This window comes from Rhipicephalus microplus, unplaced genomic scaffold, assembly GCF_043290135.1.
Source record: "Rhipicephalus microplus isolate Deutch F79 unplaced genomic scaffold, USDA_Rmic scaffold_24, whole genome shotgun sequence".
Taxonomy (NCBI): domain Eukaryota; kingdom Metazoa; phylum Arthropoda; class Arachnida; order Ixodida; family Ixodidae; genus Rhipicephalus; species Rhipicephalus microplus.
In genome coordinates, this window is record NW_027464597.1 from 9,100,733 (window position 1) to 9,116,192 (window position 15,460).

At 49.2% G+C, this 15,460-nt stretch overlaps 1 protein-coding gene across 5 annotated transcripts in view; it reads left to right on the plus strand.

The window, feature by feature from the left end:
* The window catches only part of LOC142786439 (receptor-type tyrosine-protein phosphatase T-like), a 253,813-nt gene that overhangs the window by 42,287 nt on the left and 196,066 nt on the right, over window positions 1-15,460 (plus strand). The window lies entirely within an intron of this gene.

A 15,460-nucleotide genomic window follows, 5' to 3' on the forward strand; every position in this document is an offset into this window, starting at 1 on the left:
TGTCCGCATCTTAGGTAAGAGCAACGGCAACTTCAACACGCAACGTGAAGTTCTGCAGCGGTCATTCTTGTGCCAGTATTATTCAATGTTGCACTGCTACCAATAGAGTGGAAGCAATCAAGAATGCCCGACTTGAAACTTTTGATGTATGCTGACGACGTGACAGTGAGGTCGACTCTTCTTTGGACCATTAAGGGCGGGCACTGCAGGTAGCGCTCGATGCCAGATTTGCCTGGCGTTTTTCAGTGGGACTCACACCCTCACAACGAAAACTACCTACATTAGCATCGCTAATAAGTGTGGTAGCCGCACACTGGACCGAACCCGTCTACGACTTATGCTTGATGGTCGTGTTCTTACTGACGCGTCTACAACCCGCGTCCTTGGGATAGACTAGATCGGCCTCACTATGGATTCTGTTGGCACGCAGGACTGCTCCACCATGCTTCGTCGCATTCCTCAGCGATGTGGAGGAGCACGAACTAGTATCGTACGGCGACTGGTATGTCCGGCATTTCAACCCTCGATTAGTCTACCGAGCATAGTTGCAGCACTTCACCAAAGCAGAATGAGCGAACTCTTAATCGTGAAGCAATGCGTGCGATCACAGGCCTTCCAAGGTTCACTTCGATTCTGACACTCCAGGCAGAAGCACAACCCAATAAGCTGGCCGTGCTGATTCATCAAAGATGCAAAGCAAAGATGATGAAGTACAGCAGTGTTCCTGTGGCTGCTGCCTTAGCGCATTACAAGGACCCTAAAGCTCATTTGCTTGACGAACTTACTTTGCCAGCGCTACTGTGAAATCATTGTCTAGTGACTACCAACAAGCCTCTGGGATGTATCCAGGAGAGGTGAATTCGTCTCTGTATACCTAGTTGCACACTTCAATTTCGAAATCTCAGTGTGATGGTTAAGGACGTTCGTCACTATGTTTGTTGACAGCGGACGAAAAAGGATTCACATCAACAATGGATGCGAACAAAAGAAGCGTTATATTGTACACTAGAGAACGTCATGGCAGGCGAAAATAAAACTATATGTCCAACCCTACACGCCGAGCGTCACGCAACACGTACGAGCGTCAGACCTCTAGCATGCGGAGAGCTCGCGACTACGCTTACTCCGAGTCCAGCGCGTAGAGTTCTCAGTTCACAAGAGGAAAACGCTGCCTCACAGTTTGGGTCCCCGTCGTCCCGACATGATGCGATTGTCGACGTGCGCGAGGGCAAAGGTGGCACGGCTGGAGCGGCTGGAACGGCTTACGGCACACGGATGCGCTACCGTGTGCAGCGCCGTTTAGTCAGACGTCGCGGCCAGCAGTCAGGGTCGCAACTCCTGAGGTTCAGGGTCAGGCCCCGGCTCACGAGGACCACGCCCGGTAGGCCTCGCCACGAACCTGCTCCCGGCCACTGCACCCAGGCAGGAGCCGTTCAGCAGGCCCCGTCCTTGCACCTTGAACAGGCCGGCGGACTCGACCCCGAACGAACACGCCGGAGCTCGACCTGGCCGACACGTACGGGTCCCACGTCCGGCTCAGGAACGCTCCCAGGAACTCGTCCAGCTCGAGCGGCGCACTGCTTCGTCTGCCTTCGTGGCCTCCACGCTCGAGCTCGCTTTTCCACGTTCCTTCTTCTTCTCCTCTTCTTTTTCATTTCTTGTTATCGCCTTCGTGCCACCTGCCCTCCGCTCGTCTTCTTTAGTTTCGGTTTGGCGTTCCTCGGCGCTTGCAAGTCCTTTTAGCCACAAATCGTACCTAAACACAGCACTTTTGTGTCCATTCCTTACAAATATCCCCCTGCTCAAGAAAGTTGTTTAGGGGGAAAACAACTTTTCACAAGCGCGCGAGGTGGAGTACCCAAAAGTGAAAACATAGCAAAAAAAAACATTATTTACAGAAGTTCATTCTGTTAGGGAAAGGGTGAATTGACATGAAAAGAAATTGTGCCACCACTAAACGCTAACCAGCGGAGAAGTCAAATGCGGCTGAGGTAGTCGGCACCTACGTTGTCGGAGCCCTTAATGTACTCAACCACAAAGTCATACTCAGTAAGCCATAGGCTCCAGCGGAGTACTCGGCTGTTGATGTGTTTTGCGGAATTTATGTACGCAAGCGGCTGGTGGTCAGTTTGCAGCACGAATCGGTTTCCGAAGAGGTACACATGAAACTTTTGTATAGCCCACACAAGAGCCAGCGCCTCTCTTTCGATTGTTGAGTACCGTGACTCCCGTTCGAGCAGTTTACGGCTTGCGTAGGCTACTGGATGCAACATGCCGTCGTGACGCTGCATTAAAACGGCTCCAATGCTGGATGAAGATGCATCCGTGCGCAATATGAATGGCTCTTGTAAGTCCGGTGATCGCAGTACCGGACCAGATGATAGTATACGCTGTAGTGTTACAAACGCTTGTTCATGGCATTTTTCCCAGATGACCTTATTTGGACCTCGCTTCCTAGTGAGTTCCGTTAGAGGTGATACTACAGCGGAGTAATTGGGCACGAAATCCCGATAATAACCGCTTAAACCTAGAAAGGAGCGAACTTCTTTCTTCGTCTTCGGTCTCTTTGCGGCCTGAATCTTCTCCAATGTCTCAATCTGGGGTCGGAGAAGATTGTTCCCGAGAATGTGTCCCAAGAATTTCACTTCGGCAAAAGCCACCTCACTTTTCGATGGCTTTATTGTGAGATGAGCTGCCCTGACACGTTGCAGAAACTTGGTGAGAGTTGTTATGTGCTCGTCCCAAGTTTGTGTCGCTATGAGCACATCGTCAAAATAGTGATAGATGTTCGGTATTCCATCTACCACTCGTCTCATTAGTCGGGTGAACACAGCAGGCGCTGTTTTGATGCCGAAAGGCATGAATCTGAATTGGTAAAGGCCAGAAGAGGACTGAAAAGCGGTGAAGACCTTCGATGCTTCGTGCATCGGCACCTGCCAGTACCCTTTGGTGAAGTCGAACTTCGAAAAGTAGCGGCTCTGACCTAGTTCGGCAAAGATCATGTCCACTCGCGGTATCGGTTCGTTGTCTGTAACGACGACTCGATTCAGCTGTCTGAAATCAATGCAAAGTCGGGTGTTCCCGTCTTTCTTCTTGACCACGACGATGGGAGCTTGATACGGGGACTCCGAGGGCTCAATGATACCTTGGGATAGCATGTCCTGTAGTTCTTTTTCTACAGTTTCTTGGATGGCGAATGGTATGGGGTATGGGCGTACCTTTACCGGTGTTTCAGTGGTAAGGCGTAACTTGCACTCGACGAGGTCCGTCTTCCCTGGCACGTCAGAAAATACATCATGGAACTCTCTGAGGAGTTCATTAATTTGGTCTGTCTGCGGGCTGTTCAAGTTAGGCGCTACTAACACATTTTTATATGTTTCCCTTTGGTGCAGGGCAACAAAGGGAATTTCTCGCTCGTCAACAGTGTCTGACTGCACAGAAACGGCAGCTTGTTGTGCTTCACTTTCGGGCTCCCTTTCGTGGTATTTCTTGAGAAGGTTAATGTGAAAAAGACTTCTCCGAGTTCCGAGATCTATCTCGTAGTCATAGTCACTGCGTTTTTCAAGCACTGTGAAGGGTCCCTTCCATGTCAAGATCAATTTATTCTTATCTGATGGTAGCAACAGCAATACTTTGTCGCCGGGTGATAGGTGTCGAGCTCTTGCTTTCCTATCGTAATATTTCTTCTGTGTCATTTTCGCCTTCAGGAGTTCTTCGTGCGCTACCTTGCAGGTGTCTTGCAGTCGCTCCCGGAGATCTATAACATACTCGTATGTTGTTTTCGTTTCAGGATCGATGTTGGCCCCTGTCCACAGTTCCTTAAGGATCGACATTGGCCCGCGTACAAATCTGCCGTAGAGGAGATCGAACGGCGCGAATCCAAGGCTCGTCTGGGGAACTTCACGGTATGCAAAGAGCAGGGGAGCCAAGTACCTGTCCCAATGTCGCGGCCGTTCTTGACACATGCGGCGAACCATTTGTTTGAGAGTTCCATTAAATCTCTCCACAAGTCCGTTGGCCATGGGGTGATAAGGCGTTGTGGGTAGCTGACGAAATGAAAGTAGCCGACCGAGTTCCTGCATGAGACTCGAGGTGAACGACTTTCCACGGTCGCTCACTATCTCACGGGGCACCCCAACGCGGGAGAACATCTCTACTAGTGCTTCCGCTATGCGCTCTGTCTCGATGCTCGGTAGTGCCACCGCATCCGGGTAACGCGTAGCGAAGTCTACCATCGTTAAGACATACTTGTTGCCCTTGGATGACGTTGGTGACAGCGGGCCAATAATATCGATGGCGACCCGCTGAAAAGGTGTGTCTATGATAGGCATATTTCCCAATGGAACTCGTCCGACGAGGTGTTTAGGCACGGTCCTCTGACATACGTCGCACGACTTCACGAACCGTATCACATCAGCCCGTACACCCGGCCAATAAAACTCTGTAAGGACACGGTCTGTTGTCCTTCTTTGCCCTTGGTGACCAGACAGAAGGCCTTCATGAGCCATCTTCATTACGGTGTTTCGAAGATCCTTGGGTACTACAAGTTGCTCCAAGTCTCGCCTTTCTGCCGTGCGGTGGCGCCGGAAAAGAATGTCGCGTACCAGCACAAACTCAGTGACTGCTGGCTTCTTAGATATGACCTTCCCCAATGCGGCAAAGCAGGTTTCCAGCGTGGGATCTGCGTGCTGTAAATTCTTTAGCGCTTCCCGGCTGATATCCAGGGGTTGGATCCGAGGAACAATCAGTTCACTGGGCTTTTTCCTTTCTTTTCCTGCAGCCGCCGACATGTCATCTTGTCGTCTTCTATCTGATGAGGTTGCATCTTCAGGTTCTTCTTCAGTGCATACTGGATCATGGTGAATCTGAGCTAGTTTTGGACGTCTTGCTGGCTGCTTCGGGGCTGGTCGGGCAGCTGATAGTACACCCGCAATGTTGCCAAGCACGACTTCATACAATGGATTCTCCATACAAACAGCAAGCACCTGACCTCTGAAAAACGGAGAATCTATGTACACCTCTGCTTCTGGTAAGACTTTTGCAGATCGGTCCAATAAGCGAACGGTACGGGTGTTGCCAGTCAAGTTGCAGTCAGGAACTAGCGATCGTTTCACCACTACTGTATTGCAACCGGTATCCCGCAATACGGTAACCCGCTTCCCTTCGAGATAGCCCTTTACAGTTGGCATTTGTTTTGACCCGTTGTCGCAAGTTGCGTTGCTTTGGGTCCCATCACACATGTCATGACAATGTTTCTCATCCTGATTGTCAGGCGCATCTTCCATTGATTTCTCATGCTGCGCTTTCTGGTATCCCAAGACGGAACATGATGCCTCTCTACGTATTCCCGAGTTTGAGGGACAACTATCGGATCTGTGCCCTGACTTCTTACAGATCCAGCACGACGTCGACTTGGGCGCTCGAGACTTTGTCCAGCAATCGGAAGCTCGATGACCCGGCTTGTTGCACAGAAAACAAAGCGGTTTTCCTTTGCTTTCGCTGACAGTGTCAACTTTAGCTGTAGCCATCGGTTTCCCTTTTTCGTCTTTTCCTCTAGCGAGATTCACAATTCCCTGAGCTTCCAAATATTGATCAGCCGTCGTTGCCAACGTGTCCAGGTTATGACATCCTCGCTCCTTCAGGAAGACAGCCAACTTCTCGTCGCACCGCCTGAGGAATTGCTCGGACACTATCTTGTCTCGCAGTGCATCATATGTTTTGGGAGTCTTCGCCAGCTCCTGCCAATGGTCGAAGTATCCACAGAGACGTCCCGCGAACTGTCGACCTGTCTCAGTATTCTCGGGCCGGGCATCCCTAAACTTCGTGCGGTATCCCTCCTCTGTATAACGGAACCGCTGGAGGAGCGTCTGCTTGAGCTTTGCGTAGTCCGTAGAGTCTTCTGCAGACATCCGTCCTACCACGGTCAAGGCTTCACCCGTTAGACACAAGCTCAGTGACAGGGCCCACTTGTCGGTTGGCCAGCCTTGGCTCATGGCAACCCTCTCAAATCTCTGGATGTACGCATCCAGTTCGTCCCTACTCTCATTGTAGGGCGGAATCATTTTGTGTGGGCTGCGAAAACTCTGACCACCACCCATACTATCGTCCGCAGAACTCGTGCTCGGCCGCTGCGCTTCTGCGACACGACGTCGCTCCTCGAGCAGGAGCCTTTCAGCCTCCATGCGAGCTATTTCACGCTCATGCTCCACCTGTGCTGCTAGCCGTGCCTCCTCTCGATCTTTCGCTCTCTGGTCCCTCATTTCTTTTTCCTCAGCGCTCACCCATGCCAGCAAAGCCTCACCACTCAGCCCCATCTCCTTCCCTAGCTCAACTAGCTTCCTCTTGTCGTCCATTCTCGTCCGCCACACACAAACAACGTGAGGCTCTCAGATGTAAGGCGAGAGCTTAGTCCTGTCTCGCGGACGCCAGAAATTGTGATGGTTAAGGACGTTCGTCACTATGTTTGTTGACAGCGGACGAAAAAGGATTCACATCAACAATGGATGCGAACAAAAGAAGCGTTATATTGTACACTAGAGAACGTCATGGCAGGCGAAAATAAAACTATATGTCCAACCCTACACGCCGAGCGTCACGCAACACGTACGAGCGTCAGACCTCTAGCATGCGGAGAGCTCGCGACTACGCTTACTCCGAGTCCAGCGCGTAGAGTTCTCAGTTCACAAGAGGAAAACGCTGCCTCACAGTTTGGGTCCCCGTCGTCCCGACATGATGCGATTGTCGACGTGCGCGAGGGCAAAGGTGGCACGGCTGGAGCGGCTGGAACGGCTTACGGCACACGGATGCGCTACCGTGTGCAGCGCCGTTTAGTCAGACGTCGCGGCCAGCAGTCAGGGTCGCAACTCCTGAGGTTCAGGGTCAGGCCCCGGCTCACGAGGACCACGCCCGGTAGGCCTCGCCACGAACCTGCTCCCGGCCACTGCACCCAGGCAGGAGCCGTTCAGCAGGCCCCGTCCTTGCACCTTGAACAGGCCGGCGGACTCGACCCCGAACGAACACGCCGGAGCTCGACCTGGCCGACACGTACGGGTCCCACGTCCGGCTCAGGAACGCTCCCAGGAACTCGTCCAGCTCGAGCGGCGCACTGCTTCGTCTGCCTTCGTGGCCTCCACGCTCGAGCTCGCTTTTCCACGTTCCTTCTTCTTCTCCTCTTCTTTTTCATTTCTTGTTATCGCCTTCGTGCCACCTGCCCTCCGCTCGTCTTCTTTAGTTTCGGTTTGGCGTTCCTCGGCGCTTGCAAGTCCTTTTAGCCACAAATCGTACCTAAACACAGCACTTTTGTGTCCATTCCTTACACTCAGAAACCCGAACTGAGGGCATATGTCGATGCCGGTCTAACACCATTCATACTGCATACCTCAGTGTGCCCTTCTCACCCACATGTCGACCAGACTTGTTCTTATGCGTTAGAGGTCCCCATTACATCCGTACTGGCAGAGCTGGTTGCCCTTTGCGATGGTCTTGCAGCTCTTCGGCCACTCGTAGAGATGGAGCACCCACCAAGCGTAATCCTGTACACGCACTTGACCTAAGCTGTTCACACACTCCGTCACGTTCACCATTATACGGGTATAGCACTGCAATTTCATCGGTGTGCTGCAGCTTATCCGTGCATGTTTGAGTGTGCTGGATTCGTCTATGTAGTGTTCTGGCTCATGCAGCGGCAGATGCTACTTGTCATCCTGTAACTTTCATGTACCTCTTACCTTTTCGCTTGCTATACTCTTCTGAGACTGTGGACGTTCACAACGAAAATCTTCGGCACACTATGTGAGCTCTTATACCTCCGCGTGGTCATGACATCCCAAGTGGACTTACTCGTCAAGAGAAGGTATCGCTCTGAAGGATTCGCATGAGTGCAGCTGTAATGCCTTCAGTCCGCGCGAAGTAGGGCTACACCAGCACAACCATGAGCTGCTCATCCTGCCTCACGCTGGTGTGAGAACCAGCTTTTGTGGACATGCCCTGGGCTTCAAGCAGCTCGTCGACGCCATCTGCAGTGTGCAGGACTCCAGCACACCAGGCCGCCTGACTTGCAGCAATGAATTTACGGTACGAACCACAGGTCCCTCCTCGACTTTATGGAGGAAACGAAGCTTCATAATTTTGTTCAGTATGTATTGATGTCGTAGGGCAAACTTCTGCAACAAAACATCCGAGCTGCTCTACCAAGTTTCGACGTCAACCAGACCCTCCCGAAGTGCAAGCAAGGTCAGCCCATGCTTCTGCTACTGAACCGCTGCTTTTTGTATTTGTGAAGAATTTGGCCGGCTCCAGTCCCTAAACATCGCATCATAACAGAGGAAAGTGCAAAACTACTTCGTCAAAGCCTGTACAGAGTTTGGAAGCGAGAGCGTGAAGCTCTAAATAAACAAGCTGACAAAATGCTATATGACATCATTTAGCCATCCAATAGTGCGTGGGCTCGCAGCTTTAGTGAAAAAAAAGGATGGTACTCTACGCTTCTGCATTCGATTACAGCCGCTCGAAAAAGATCACGAAGAAGGACGCGCATACTCTCTCCTGGATAGACGACAGCCTGAATAACTCCACAGCACCAAATACTTTTCATTGATGGACGTCAAGACAGTGTACTGGCATATCGAAATAGACGAGAGTGAGATAAGAATTTCTCATAACACTTGGTGGCTCTTCGATCTCATGGTGATTAGAGTTACTGTATATGCTACCGTAGGTAGCAAAGTTGCGCATAGGTCCACCATCTTGCCTGTTGGTGCCTCCGTGTTAAGCAGAAAAGCCATCCTTCTGGAATGTAGGAGTCTACAAGGCTCAGCGGCTCCGTGTACTTTCTCAGTGTACGCTCGTTCATAACGCGTCGCTGACACTAGCCTATAGCTAAAGAGAAGAGGGCGGGGGGCTTTTTTTGGGAACTCTGGGTACGTGTATTTTACTAAAAAATTACTCACACAACTGAGTGTTTTTCATGGTCTTCAGAAAGTCGGCCCCCTACCCCTGTGAAAAAAAAAACAAATACTACATATGGGCCGGTACTGGCGAAATGACTCGCTTCCAAGAAAAAAACAATGCCCTCTGATGTCTGCATGTAATCTGCAAATGTCGTCAAAGGACGATAGTCTTGAGTGTGGAGAGAGTGAACAAAACATTTGTTTGATGTTCTGCGCAAGAAAATCGGTGAATGGTATTCCGGAGGTGCTGCGTTTAAGTGCCTCGAGTGGGCAGCGGAGGCGAACGAGCACATCGAGAATGGATTGGATGGATTGATATGGCTGTACCCTTTAGATCGGGCGGTGGCTAGAGCCACCAAGCCGTAATACTTAGTGAACCAAAAACTAAATTTTTGTTTAAAAAGTGAGTTTAAGGATTCACACTTTGCAGTGAAGGGTTTAATTTTCACTCGTGCCTTGACTCTAGCCACCAATCAGATAACCTCCTTCTAGTTAAGTCTACCTGCTTAAAGTCTATTTTGCCCTCCCGGTCCCTGAACCACAGTGCTTTGAAAAACTCTGCGCCATCATCCTGAACTATAGGGTGAAGCCCTTTACAGAACATTATCAAGTGTTCGGCAGTTTCTTCTTTCTCTCCACACGCACTGCATACTGTGTCTACCCCTTCGTATTTGGCCCAATATGTCTTGGTTCGCAGTACTCTCGTCCTGGCCTCAAACAGTAGAGAACTACCCCGAGTATTATCACAGATCCTTTCCTTGGCAATTTCCTGCTTAAAAGTTCGATAGATCTCTAGTGCGGACTTCTTAATCATGCCCATTCTCCGCATGCCAGTCTCCGTTTCTTTCACTTTCTTCTTAACCAATAGTTCTTTTTGGTTTAGCCACCCGCTGTTTTCTAAGTATTTTCCAGTCAACTTCCTGGTTCGCTTCCTCCATTTTGTATCGACATTCTTCATGTACAAGTAGCTGAAAACCTTCCTAGCCCAACGCTCCTCACCCATTTCTCTCAATCGCTTCTCAAATATTATCTTGCTGCTAGCTTTCCTGCCCTCAAATGATGTCCATCCCATATCACCTTGTGCTCCCTGATTTGGTCTATTCCCGTGAGCTCCTAAAGCAAGCCTACCTATTCCACGTTGCTTAATTTCTAATCTTGCTTGAACTTCTGATCTCATGCACAACACCGCATTGGCGAACGTCAGCCCAGGAACCATGACCCCTTTCATATTCCTCTCACAACATCATACCTATTGTAATTCCACAGTGCCCTATTTTTCATCACTGCTGCATTCCTGTTACCTTTAGTCGTTACTTATATTTTGTGTTCCCTCAGGTACTCGGTCCCATTGCTTATCCATACGCCCAGATATTTGTATTTATCTGTTATCTCTAGCGTGACCTCCTGTATTCTAAGCTCACTACCTTCGTTGTCATTGAAAATCATGAGGGCTGAATTTTCCTTACTGAATCTAAAATCTAACCTATCTCCTTCATTACCACAGATGTCCATCAATATCTGCAAATCTTCCTTGTTGTTGGCCATTACCACTATATCATCTGCGTACAATAATGCTGGTAGTGACTGATCAATAAGTTTTCCTTGTTTGACTAAAGGGAGGTTGAAGCCCAGTCCACTTCCCTCTAATTTTGCCTCTAATCCTTGTAGGTACATCATGAATAATAAGGGTGACAGGGGGCACCTTTGCCTAAGCCCCCGTTTTAACTATGCAGGCTTGGATACCTGTTTTTCCCACTTTATAACTACCTTGTTACCTTTATAGATTCCCTTTAAAAGATTAGTGACTAATTGTTCCACGCCTAGTGTGTCCAGTATTCCCCACAATTCCTCTTGAACCACGTTATCGTACGCTCCCTTGATATCCAAAAATGCTAGCGACAGGGGCCTGTGTTCCTTTTCTGCTATTTCGATGCACTGCGTCAGTGAGAACAGATTGTCTTCCAACCTCCTGTGTTTCTGAAACCTATTCTGCAGTTACCCCAGCACCCTTTCATTCTCTATCCATGCCTGCAGTCTTTCCTTTATAATCTGCATCGCCATCCTGTAGACCACTGATGTCACTGTTATTGGACGGTAGTTGTTTATGTCAGCTTTGTCCCCCGTTCCATTATAGATCATGCTCATCCTGCTAAGTTTCCATCCATCGGGAACTTCGCCATCAATTATTATTTTGCTCACTGCCTCTCTCAAAGCCTGCTTAGACTTCGGACCTAATGTCTTTATCAGCCTGATTGGAATGCCATCTGGGCCTGTTGATGTACTACTAGGAACTCGTTGTAAAAATGGAGCCATTGGACCACTTGATTCGTCCTTGTCTATTGTGGTGCATAAAGTACTTATTTGTTGCAATTTTTCTGTCACCCTTGTTATTATATATTCAATAGCTTCGTCCCCTTCTAGCCTAGCACCTTGGGCTGTAGTTATGAAACTCTGCTCTAGGCTCGTCTCATTTCTTAGGAAGTTTAGATGGTTCCAAAATTTCGCAGCTGCCTTTCTATCTTTTTTATGTACTTCTGCCAGCCACTGAGCTCCCTTTCTTCTAATCTTTTCATTTATCAGAAGGGATGCATTCCTTCTACAGTTTAGAAAGGTTTCCCATTTTCTTTCAACATCATCTGTCGGTTCACCCCGCTGATTAGCATGTCTGTGTTCCCTAGAGGCTTCCTGACGTTTTGCTACGGCTCTCTTAACTTCCTCATCCCACCAACTTTTGGGTTTGTGTCTTGTTTTCCGGGGTGACTTGTCACGCGTCTTAGCAAGCTCTAGCTCAAAGAGTCTAATTAGATTCGTGTATGTCTACACTGTCTTATTATCCTCCGTGATTACTTCCTCAATTTGTTTAGTGGCTATTTCAATTTGCCTTTCTGGATAAAACTTTTCCTGTAGTTGCTCATCTTGTCTCCTTCCCCCTTTCACTGCTCTTCCAAAACATAGCTTGATACGTTTGTGATCACTACCCAGACTTCTGGAGCCACCTTCATCTATGTGCATTCCCCTGAGCTTATCATACATCCTATGTGACATCAGTGCATAATCTATTGTCGACTGCAGCCTTCCTACCTCCCATGTTATTTGCCCTTCACACTTCTCGGTATTGTTGCAAATGATCACATCAAGCCTTTCAGACATATCCATGATCATTTTGCCTGTCGGGTCGGTATACCCATCTCTATCTTTTATGGGCGCATTCATGTCTCCTAGTATAATTACCTCGAACTCTTTTCCTAACTCCTGAATGTTCTTTGATATACACTCTACCATTGCCTGGTTTTCCTCTCTGGCCTTTGCTCCCGTCCACAAGTACACGAAACCAAGGAGTGTCGTTTGACCTGCCACTTTTTCTTTTAGCCATAAATGTTCCTTGCGCTCCTGTTTGACCCTTTGCCAGTCTGTACTTTTATGAATGAATGCCCCAATACCACCTCCCATTTTGCTGCCTTCTGTTCTATAACAATATTCCCACGCGTAGTCCGGATTGTTCGGAGGTTGTTCCATGTCCCTGAGATGTGTTTCTACAAAACCGTATACCATCGGCCTCTCTTCCCTTAGCTGTTCTTCTATCTCTTCCCACTTCAGCCTGTTTCTACCACCCTGCATGTTAATAAACCCTATGTCTGGATTGGCTCGGCGCTCGTGGCTACGTCTATTTATGCCCAGAACTCTACCTATCTTAGATATTGGTGCCACTTTGGAATCGTATCTGTTCATAACACCTGTCGAAGAGTCTCCCTGGTTGTTTTCCTCGTTACTAGCTATCCTGCACCCCGAAGCACTCGCTTGCCCTTCAAAAAAGCGACTGCGTGTCCGTCAAGTCGCCAACCCACCTCATGACCTAACCGCCCATCGAAGTGAATTCTGTCTCGGTGAAAACAACCCCACCTATGCACCTCTCTGTTTATTTCCACCACCTTAAAGCCTTTCTTTCGACTCATCCACCATATCTCTTGGTTTGCGTTGACAACCGCTCTTTGCAGATTGCTATCACGCACCGGTACCTCCGGTATTGTGCATATCACTACCTGTACCTTAGGAGTAATGGCGCGCATGTCATCGACGCCTTTCGCCAGTGTGGCTGCTAGTCCTGCTGTATCTTCATTTAAGACATCGTTTAAACTGCCTGAAATTATCACGAGGTTTCGTCTATCAGCTGTAGTTTTGAGTTTTCCGCTCACTTGCCACATGACTGCTTCAAGCTTGCGTCCTGGGAACGCCCCTACTGCAACCCTTTTGTCACCTCTTACCCTCTCTTTGATGGTTTCTGTGCATCAATTTAAATTCGAGTCCCCGGCGATTATCACATGCTGTGACTTTTCAGCTGGAGCGTCCTGCACCTGGGGGCTACTTGCACCTGTGACGCCGGCTTTTTTGTCCCCTCCCAGCCCCACCACTACCTCGCTGAAGCTGGGCCTTGTGACAGTTGAACCGGCTCAACCTGTTTTTTCCAAACTTGCTTGCTCTTCCTTCTCCACCGTTCTGGTTGCCGGTTCCATACTGTTCTTTCCGTAGGCTGCTTCTTTGTTCAGCTTCGCTAGTGCTTCCTCGGCGGACTTAATCTTTCTCCCATTGCCCTCGTTTTCTCTTGCTGTGTCGCCAACGCAGTCTCGAGCTCGGCGATTCTCATCAGCAGTTCACTCTGGGCAACCATCATTTTCTCCATTTTTTTTTCTTGACCTCACATTGCCTACACTTCGCGTCAGCCTCTTTTCTATCCGCTTCTACGCTTGGGTCCACTTTCAAACCCACTCTACATCCTGAACACTTTACAGTCTTTTTAACCATGTCTTTCTAACACCAATTGTCCATATACTCGATATTTACTAAACTCGAGCCCTGCACTACGAAAAAAAAGAGTCTAAGCTCTACTACAAAAATTTGCGTGTTCAATGTACGCGCACCTCCCCCACGGGGTGGCAAAAGAAAAAAACAACAACAAAAAATTCAAACACACACACCCACACTAATAAATACCTGGTGACTGGCCCCCGAAAAAGCGGTACCATAAAATAAGTGCTACGAAGATTTCAACTGCTGCATTATAATTATAAAGACAAGCTCAAAACATGCAAAAACACTTATCTACGCAGTTTATCCGGAGCGCTAAAAAAAAATTGCCCGCAGCTTCCCTCGGGGGAACACTGAGGAGGATGCGGAGCATATAATTGGTTAACGGGGTGTTAAAGTGCGACTTACTTGGGTCGATGGCTAAATTGGTTAACGTGGTTGTGAAATGAGGGTGTTAAATTGCGACTTACTTGGGTCGATGGCTAAATTGGTTAACGTGGTTGTAGGAGGGGGTGTTAAATGAGTGAACACGTACACACGTATGCGAAAGGGCGGCGCTGGTCGAAGGGACGTCGATCATTGTGTTTGTGGATTCGTTGGAATTCATTTCACCGCGACCTTAGACGTCGACGCGCCGTACAAACCAACCGACGAGCGGCAACTGAGCGAGCGAGCGCCGACCTTGAGTATATATACAGCGCGACGGCGCATGCACTGTCAGCTGTCGAATGTTCGAGAAGGGGGAGAAGCGCAACGGCGCATGCGCGCGCGTCAGCTGCCGATGTTCACGAAGCGCGACGGCGCAAGCGCGCGCGTCAGCTGCCGATGTTCTCGAAGCGTGACGGTGCATGCGCGCTACATTATACAGCTAGCGAATGTTCGTGAAGAGGAGAAGCACACGCGGTGTGTAGAGGAGGAAGGGTGCACAGATGATGGAGGAGTGAAGCGCGCGCGGTGTGTAAAGGAGGAAGGGATGCACAGATGGTGGAAGAAGGAGGAGGAAGCTTGCGGACGGCGCCGCACTACAAGCCTCGAGTATTAGATGCTACGCATCTAAAACACGTCCATCCACCGTGACAGCCTGAACCGAACTTACGTTAGCCACGAACAGCACGTTAGCCACGAGCGCCATCTGGCAGTTATCTTCGAAAACGAAGGCAGCCTGCGCGCCTGCGGAGAAAGATGCGTGCATTCTCGGAGGCGACAAGGTGTCAAACGCAAAGTGATGGGCAGGTGCCACCACCGTGTCGTTTTAGCTAAGGTCCCTAGATGAAACAAGGTAGCGTCACTCATTGTTCTCGAGCCGTCCTCCTCACTCTCTCGATTACTCCTCTTTTTCTCTGCCATCCGTGCCTGTAATTGGTGCATTACTTGCACGTGATCTTGCAAATGACTGGTGGTGTTATTTATTGTTATGCAAAAGGTTCAAAACGAGTACGCATGCGCATATGGCTCCAGCCGGATTCTCGCCGTGACCAAAAACAAAATCGTAGCCACAACATAAACTGAAGAGGAGGAGCGTTTCGGTGTGCGCTAAGTCGACCAAGATTGTTTCGCCATGCTCGTTCAATGCAACATCTGCGTTTTTCAGCATTGCTGCATTGTTGTAAACAACAGAAAGTGGTTTCGCTCTCTTCAACTTACCTCGTGCTTTCCGAGATGAAGCGCACCATGAAGTGCAACTATGAACCATTTCACGCGAATGCTTT